General features: G+C 38.0%; 1 pseudogene; it reads left to right on the top strand.

Annotated features, from left to right (window-relative positions):
- Positions 1 to 712: 712 nt before the first annotated feature.
- Positions 713 to 9,298, top strand: part of LOC105986221 — a 138,085-nt pseudogene continuing 129,499 nt past the window's right edge.

The following is a 9,298-nucleotide window of genomic DNA, read 5'->3' as shown; positions in this document are numbered from 1 at the left end:
TCCAGATGATGAAACAGAGCACGGTTTGAAAAGCACCACACATTTTGATGGTCTTTTCACATACACATACCTTATATACCCTTTCTTTTGCAACTTGATGTACCTAGTGGCTTGTTATTAATGAATAGAAAAATATAGATGCATGATCTTTAGAGAGTAGATCTTAAAGGCCTTCTGCTTGTGTTTCTTCTCCCCTCTCTTTCTCAGGTTTCTTATATTGGAACCAATCCCCCAGCATTCCATGGGGCTCTCAGATAGCTCTGTGGACAGCTATAGGTCTATGGAGTGAGGAAGTGAGGTCTTAGCCAATTACTACCAAGGAAATAACATCTCTCACAGATAGCCGTGTGAACCCAATGCCTTAGAAGTGGTCTCCATTCTCAACCAAGACTTCAGTAACGGCAGCCTGTGATGAATATTGTGCCAAAACATTCAGAACAATCACTCCCAGATTCCTGACCCTCAGAAACTGTGTACAATGATAAATGTTGGTTGTTTTCGGGCATTAAGTGTCAAGGCGATTTGTTTTACAGCAATAAATAACTAATACAAAGAATGAAGAATTATGTGTGGGAGGGTTTCATAATACTAGGCCTGTGAGTAGCATAAACTACTTTCCTCTCCACCATTCCACATTACTGAATTGCTCAGTCATATAGTCACACCCAACAGCATTACTGCAGTAAGAAAGGCTGGTGAAGAAAGTCTAGCAATGAGGTCTAGCAATGAAAGAAATCACCGAGTAACAATTGGCCAGTGTCTGTTATATTCAGTGAATTCAAATGTAGGAAACTCTGGACCCCAAACTTTTAGTGGCTGTTTGTCCAAATCCACACAGTATTCTTATAAGCGGTAAGTCTTTGGAATACCTGTTATTTGAGAGTGAGGTCAAGTATTTCTGGAGTTTCTCTGGAAAGTATTAAAAGGCTTTTGTCTGATTTCCCAGTGTTGTCAGACCACTACCCACAGCAACACCACCACTGACAACTAACTTATTGACTATTCAAGCAATGTATGCAGCATCTTTACTAATCAATCATGGTACAGTGTTATTTGGCTTTCTGTCATTGTAACAAAAAAGACCACTGCTTCTTTGGTTTAGGTTCTAATCTATGATTGATTGGTCTTATGGATATGGGCCTAGGGCAAGATAGCACAGCATGGTAGAAATGTGTGATAGAGGAAAACCAATAACTTCATAGTCAAAAAGCAAAAAGGAGAAAGGGTCAGGGTCACTTAATCTCCTTTAGGGACAGATCTTCAATAACCCAAGGCTCTCAAGTAGGCCCAACTGCACAAAGGTTCTGCTATGTCCTAATAAAGCTACTCTGGGGACCAAGCCATTCAGAGGACATCCAAGATCCAAGGTATAGCAAATGAGGTAGGTACAATTTTTTCAAATTTGTAATTGGGGAAAAAATCACATAAACACACACACATGCATATAGACTGGACATAATGCTCAAAGACTTATGAAAAGCTCAGCAAGCCACAGTCTAGCCTTCTAGTATAAGTCTATATGTCTCTACAGTTAGCAGGTTAGTGGGGTATTGAAGAAAGGTACTGAGCTTTATCAGAAGTGTTTTCAGTGGTTAGGGTGGTGGGGCCCTGATATGTCCAACCACTGTAGGTGGAACCAGAACCTTAAATGTGTCTCCTCATTAATGTAGATTGGGAACACTGACAGCTTTGGTTCAGATGTGATCCCGAAAGCAGACAGATAGAAATCAGCTAGAGATTTAAAACTTTAATTTGGGCAAATGCACATTTAATAAAGCCTACCTCTAGGTAGATATACTTAAGTTTCTTCTTCACTCTACTAAATACCTGCCACATAGGCTTAGTATACCACTATTTTGAGTGATATGATACATGCCAAAGCGCCTGGGGTATTTTGAACCTACAAACACAGTTTTAGGAGGTAGACTAAGGCTCTTGTTTCCTAGGGAATAGCATCCTATCTTATACAACGTTATATCCTTAGTGCTTAGTACAATACCTTGATGACTACCTAATGTAGTTTTGTGGAAGACCCAGGTGAATAAATTGTAGAATCATTCCTTCCTTATTCTTCTGGGAAGGGAGGACATCAGTTCAAGATGTGCATTCTCATCAACACCCCTTTCCTCTGGGTGCTGATCAGGGGTTCACAAAAAAACGCTTTCATACACAATATCTCATACCCCATCAGGATGTATTCCTTTGCCTGTTCTTGGAGCAGTGGGAAGCAACCCTTATTAAAGTACTTTGTCCAATTCAGGATTGAATAAAAATCTAACAAACTCAGAGAGTATCCAGAGGAGAGCAATAAAAATTGATGAAACAGACCTTCTAAAAAAGGAGAATGGGGACGATTTTAGTTAGAGCTACCAGTAGGAATAATAAATTTTCAAGAAACTAAAGAATATCTTGCCAAACTTTGTGTTAGCAGTGAGTTATTGACACAGAAGATGGAAAAGAAGGAATTTTGATGATTGTCCTCTTTGACACTAACAAGCAGTCTCTTTCATCCTTTCTGCCCATGAGATTAAAACAGTCCACTTGCTCTCTGAAAACTCTTGATTGCATAGGACATCTTATGGAACCAAGTAGAGAAGAGACATTTTAATTAAGTGAAAGGTTAGCATATATTCATCCCTTAGCTTGGCAGTTTGAAAGGCAAGTCCATGAACCCAATTAACCAGAGGCCCCAAGGCATTATGAGGACATTGCACTTTCTTTCTTTGCTACCCTCCCAAGACTTCTCAGGCCTAACATTTGTACATCTGTAGATTCTATAATATGTTCATGAACTGCATATTCATTTCACTTTTCTTCAATGATCCGATAATACTTATGGATAAGGGAAAAGTTCTTAGAGAGTAGGAGCTTGGAAATGGAGGTCTTGTTGCCATCAGAATTATGTTGCATGTTGCCTGAGCCCTGGAGCTAAAATATTAATTATATACAGCTTAATAACCTAATAGATATTTTAAAAATATTTTTGCTATGAAAGGAATTCTTAAACACTGAAATACATTGATGGATTGTATGTGCCTGGCCCTTGCCCCACAAGGTCTAAACATAGGGCCTCTGAGAGATCCAGAAATTGAAATAGAAAATACACTATAAAAGATCTTATGGAAACCAACTTAAAGTCATGGAAAGCTTTTTTAAAAAAATGATATGATGTCAGAATGGTCTATCTAAGATAAATAAGCACTATCAAATATCATGGCCACATTATCGGTCCAGGTATCTCTTACCTTGAAAATAGGTATCATAAGTTATCATCTCCTCTTTCTGGCTTAGTATTTTCACCTCACCTTAAAATTATTAACTTCATCACTTCATGCATGGTTTAGGGATGAAGAGAGTTTATAGGTATAATTAACATGGATTAAATTATCATCAATACTCATAGGCCAAGAATTAACTCTCTGCCTTGAATAATGTGTCAGTAGAATTAGTTCTAATATTTGTAATACAAATCACAATGTATTAATTTATGCACAAATGCACATGAATGCACAAATGTATTAATTTGTATTAAAATATTAATTTGAATATAAACTATTTTCATAGGAAAGAAATGTACTTGCCCACTCAACTGGCAGGTAACTTTCGAGATAACTAGAATAACTTTAACTCTGGCATAAAAGAATACATAGATGATGCCTTGTGCCACAGATGAGACCTGAAGCAGATAAGGGCAAAAAACATGATTGTTTTTTTGTTTGTGATATAATCTGACAGTTTTATATTCTCTTGCTCGCCTTGGAAAAAAAATGTGACAACAAAAACTCTGAAACCATGCAGTGGACTCACTATATTATGCCACCGTTAATTCTGGAATCCCATAGACTCTCTCCAGGGTGTTTAATTATCCAATTTATCCAAAGAAACTAATTATAACAGCACAAGGTTGCCCTGAAGTTGCATTTATGCACAATAACAAAAAAAAGGTCATAAAATCTTCCCTGCTTATAGCTCCTGTTTATTTTTCACAGTTTGAGGTAAAGAAAGTTGATTGTAGAAAGAATTTAAGGTCAGCCAAATATGGTTTTTTTATAGTTCCTGATTTCTTTTTCTTTTCTGCAGTCCTTCTCTGCCCTTAAATATTCCAAGTCCTTTCCTCTTTCCACCTCTTCCCCAATTTAATGAAATATCTGAGGAACTATAATTGTTGAGAGTGGCTTCAGAGTCAGGCACACGTGAATTTCAATTCCAGCTCCACATAGATGATAGCATCTCTCTCTCTCATCAGAGCAAATTGCTCAGTAAGGGAGAGTTATTTGTATTTATTATTGACTCCAATTTGTTCTATTAAAATACCAACTTAATGGGTCTTGAAATGTGGCTTTAGGATAAGTTTAATAGGAATTGCTTAGAGTTCTTAATAAAAATGTAGATTCCTAGGTCTCTCTCACTCCAAAGCTCCTGAGTTCTGAGAGTGAGACCCAGGAATCTGCATTGTAAGAACAAGTTCCCCTAAATGGTTGTTATGAATATTAAGCTCCAAGAGTCACCGAAATTATACATGAAAATGACAGTTTATGTTTCAGCCTGACTTATGAATATGGAGTGAAAGAATTTGGTACTGTGTCTTTCGCATCCATAATCAGGCATGGGAAAGCCTTCTTGAACTTGATGGTTCTTCCAGAATTCACACAGACTCCACACATCTAAGATCACTGTAACAGGAATTCAGCTTTTGCTCTTTGAGGCATTGGCCTTAGCAAAATTGCTCAGAGGTATTGACCTCTTTTGGGTATTGGGAATATGAAAGTTGTTAGAACCATGACTAGCTAGGGCCAGGGATGCAAATGTGTGTCTCTGTAGGTAGTAACTTTCCACAATAAAGTTAGCCTGCCTCAGACACCACAATGTTCTTTCTGGCAAGTTGGGCACTTGTGAAGGTTGAGGTGCATTTTCCAGAGTGCTTGGGAAGTTGAAGACTGGGGTAGATCACAAGGCATGGGTCTGCTATGCTGTAAGACCTGATCTAACCCTGAGTAGAAGTAATCACCATACCAGCCCATCCTCACTCAGACCTTTTCTACCTACAGCTAATGCTTTTCTTCAGTACCATATAATTGTGGCTGTAGCTAGAGAGATCTGATCAAAAGTTGTCACTGAGTATGTACGTTTTTTTGTTGTTGTTAGTTGTAGAATTCAAATGGCCAGATATTTATGGAGAAATTCTGCATATATATCCATGAAAGCGATATACCTAGAGTTGTTGTTTTTTGATGGGTACTTATGCTGGCTTCATAGAACAAGTTTGGTAGGGATCTTTCCCTTGTATGGAAGAGTTTGAGGAGTATTGGTGTTAATTCTCCTTTGAAGGCCTTATAGAATTTGTCTGTAAATCCATCAGGTCCTGGGCTTTTTTTGGATGGGAGGTCTTTTATTGCCATCTCAATTTCATTGTTATTATGGGTCTATTTAAATGGATGAATGGATCAAGAAAATGTGGTATATACACACAATGGAATTTTAACCATCCCTTAGAAAGAATGATATTGGACAATTTGTAAAGGAATAGAAAGACTTGGAAAAAATTATGTTAAATGAAGTCAAGCCCCAAGAGACAAAGGACCCATGTTTTCCCTTAAGTGTAGAACCGAGATTAGCTTACAAACTCATAAGTAAGTACATTGAGTGGTATACAAGTGTATACAAATGTATCAACCAAAATATAGTAGATTTAAGAGAGAACTCAAATAGTGTAATTTCTTAGAAAGCAAAAATCAAAGTTGAGCAAAATAAAACACCAGGAAGATGGTACTTAAAAGGGTGGGATGGACTCAAGGGGGAAATGGGTAGACAACTGAAGAGGAGGAGAGGGATAAAATGCTGACAAGAATCCAATGCATATCCTACAAAAAAACAAGGGTAGGGGTGGGTAGAGGAGGGATGGATGAAAATGTTGAAAGGGGTAACACTGATCAAAATATATTCATAAACAGCTTTGTTAAATGACAACTCCATTGTAGAATTGCTTAAAGATAATAATAATAAAAAGGAGGTAAAGTCAATACAAAGTTTGAACTTTGTGTTTCTAATCTTATATTTGTCTTCTTAAAATCTCTCCTTTTCCCCCAAATTCATAAACTCCAGACTCCACAAAGCCTGGATCTTCTTTAACTTCCAACTGGGAACTTTGAGGGTTCTAAAAATAATTTTGGGGGAGAGGTTTAATAGCTTTTCATGTGAATATAAAATGAAATGATATTCTGTTACCACAGGTCAACTGAACATTGTGTTCTATTTTTCTTTAGCCACAGCTGATATTCTGGCAGTAGGTCTCTCTCTCTCCTGCTAGGATTTCTAGATGGTAAATTCCAAGTGCACTTAGGGTGCACATGCACAGAGCTGATGATGATGGTACCTCTTTTGTTCTACCCTGATCCTAATTCTGTTGGCCTTGTATGATTTTTAAATGTTTTTTTTTATTGTAAAAATACTGTTCAGAGGGGTTACAGTTACATGAGCAAGGTAATGAGTACATTTTCTGTCAAGCATTGTTATTTCCTCCTTTGTTTTTCCCCTACCCTCCCTTCCTGCCCACCTCCACAACACACAACAACACTGCCCCCCCCCGCCTAAATTGTAAAGTTCATTTTTCAACATAGTGTCTTGTACATCTCATTGTTACAATGGGTCAAACTATATTCATATTTAAGCATTTTTTCCTCTCCCCTCCCCAAACTAGAGAAGTGTATATACAAGATGCAGGGCACTGGCATCAAATACAGTGAAAACAGGGTTATACAGTGGAGGAGGAACATACAAAGAAACAAAAAAATCACATGGTATATTATAAATATGTTAGGAACAATAGAAGAAAGAAAAAAACCCACTTGTGTCCATATCTTGGGGTTCATTTCACTTAACATCATCTTACCTCTTCGTGTGACATAGCTGTTGAACTTTTCTGCTTGTCCCAGACATATAGTAGTTATTGCAAATAAGGGAAACCATAGGACCTATGTTTCTTTGGGCCTGGACCACTTCACTTAATATAATTTTTCCAAGTCTTTCCATTTCCTAAGAAATGGGGCAATGTCATTCTTTCTGATGGAGGCATAGAATTCATATACATATATATAAAATATATACATATATATATATATAAATATATTTATATCACATTTTCTTTTTTTTGCCAGTCATGGGGCTTGAACTCTGGGTCTGGGCGCTGTCCCTCAGCTCTTCAGCTCAAGGCTAGTGCTCTACCACTGGAGCCACAGCACCACTTCCAGCTTTTTCTGTTTATGTGGTGCTGAGGAATCGAACCCAGGCCTCATGCATGCAAGGCAAGCACTCTACCGCTGAGCTACCTTCCTAGCCCTTATATCACATTTTCTTGAGACATTAATCTACTGAGGGGCATCTGGGTTGGTTCCATATCTTAACTATGGTAAATAGTGCTGCAATAAACATAGTTGTGCTGGTAGCTTTAGTATGGTCTTGTTTGTGATCTTTTGGGTAAATGCCCCAAAGTGGGATTGCTGGGTCATAGGGGAGCTCTATGTGGAGTCTCTTGAACTTCCATACAGCTTTCCAAAGCGGTCGAACAAGTTTACACTCCCACCAACAATGCAGTAGGGTTCCCTGTGACTGTTGGCCTTATTTGTTCAATCAGACGAGCAGTTACACAGAGCTTTCTCTAAAGCTTGCTGGAATAAGAAACAACATGTGAGAAGCCTGGACTTAAGATTCACTTAATAACTTATTTCAGCTAAATTCCTTCGTTAAGAGTAAAATATTCGAGTTACTCAACCCATCAAGGGGAAACTGCTGAGGAACCACGCAATGGATCACGTGACAGAGCTGGGAGATGGTCACTGTGATAGCACCTCTTTCCTTATCTCTACACACAGGCTGGAAAACATATTTAGTAATTTGCATGTCTCAGAAGCATATTTCTTTTTCTGAAAATTATTTACTTCGAAATAATTTCATACACATGGAAAAGTAGATGATCAAAACAAAGAAATACATTTCCAGTAGTATGGAGGTTCCTCAAAAGACTCCACATAGAGCAATCCCACTTTTGGGCATTTACCCAAAGGTTTACAAACAAGACCACACTAAAGCTACCAGCACAACTATGTTTACTGCAACACTATTTATTATAGCTAAGATATGGAACCAACCCAGGTGCCCCTCAGTAAATGAATGGATCAAGAAAATGTGGTATATATACACACTGGAATTCTATGCCTCCATCAGAAAGAATGACATTGCCCCATTTGTTAGGAAATGGAAAGACTTGGAAAAAAATATTAAGTGAAGTAAGCCAGGCCCAAAGAAACATAGGTGCCATGGTTTCCCTTATTTGCAATATCTAGTATATGTCTGAGTCAAGCAGAAAAGGTCAGATAAGGGAAATGAACCCTAAGATATGTACTCAAATTTTTTTTTCTTTCATGTGATTGTTTCTAACATATTTATAAGATTATTTCTTTGTTGTTTTGTAGGTCCCTCCCCCACAGTATAATACGTGCTTTCACTGTATTTGATGTCAGTATAATTTGTGGAGGGGAAGAGGGGAAGGGGAAAAACAAATCATTTAAATAGGGATGCAGGTGGACCCATTGCAACAATGAGATGTATAAGTTGTTATGTCAAAAACGAACTTTACAACTTTCATGGGAGGGGGGCAGGGAGGATTGGGTGTGGGGCAGGGGAAGGATGGGAAGGGATGGGAAGGGGAAACAAAGGAGGAGGCTACAATGCTTGATAAGAAATGTACTCATTATCTTGCCCATGTAATTGTAACCCCTCTGTACAGTATTTTCACAATAAAAAAAGAAATTAACAAAAAGAAATACATTTCCAACATGCAGATTCCCAATTGATAACGTTTGATTGGATTGTGCTCTGTTCATTGTGTCTCCCTCCCTCTCCCTCTCTCTGCTTATGCCTTCATTTCTTTTCTTCTCTTTTGGGTCCAGAATCCCACTCAAGTACACACAGTATGTTTAGTATGTTTAGTTTTAGTAGTTTTTATTTTTTTAATCTGGAATAGTTTCTTGGGTTTCTCTTGTCTTCCATGTCTTTAAAATGAAAATGATGAAGCCTTTTTATTGTGTAGGTGATTCTCAACTGCCAGGAGTAGATTGCATTCTTTTTTTTTAATTTAATTTTATTTTATTTGTGAACATACTGTACAGAGGGGTTACAATTGCATGGGCAGGATAATGCGTACAATTTCTTACCAAGCATTGCAGCCTCCTCCTTTGTTTACCCTTCCCATCCCTTCCCAGCCTCCCCCCTCTCCCCCATCCCAATCCTTCTCCTTCCTCCC

Source organism: Dipodomys ordii, unplaced genomic scaffold (assembly GCF_000151885.1).
Source record: "Dipodomys ordii isolate 6190 unplaced genomic scaffold, Dord_2.0 Scaffold34, whole genome shotgun sequence".
NCBI lineage: Eukaryota > Metazoa > Chordata > Mammalia > Rodentia > Heteromyidae > Dipodomys > Dipodomys ordii.
Note: the sequence above shows the minus strand (reverse complement) of the source record. Positions and strands in the feature narration are given on the sequence as shown.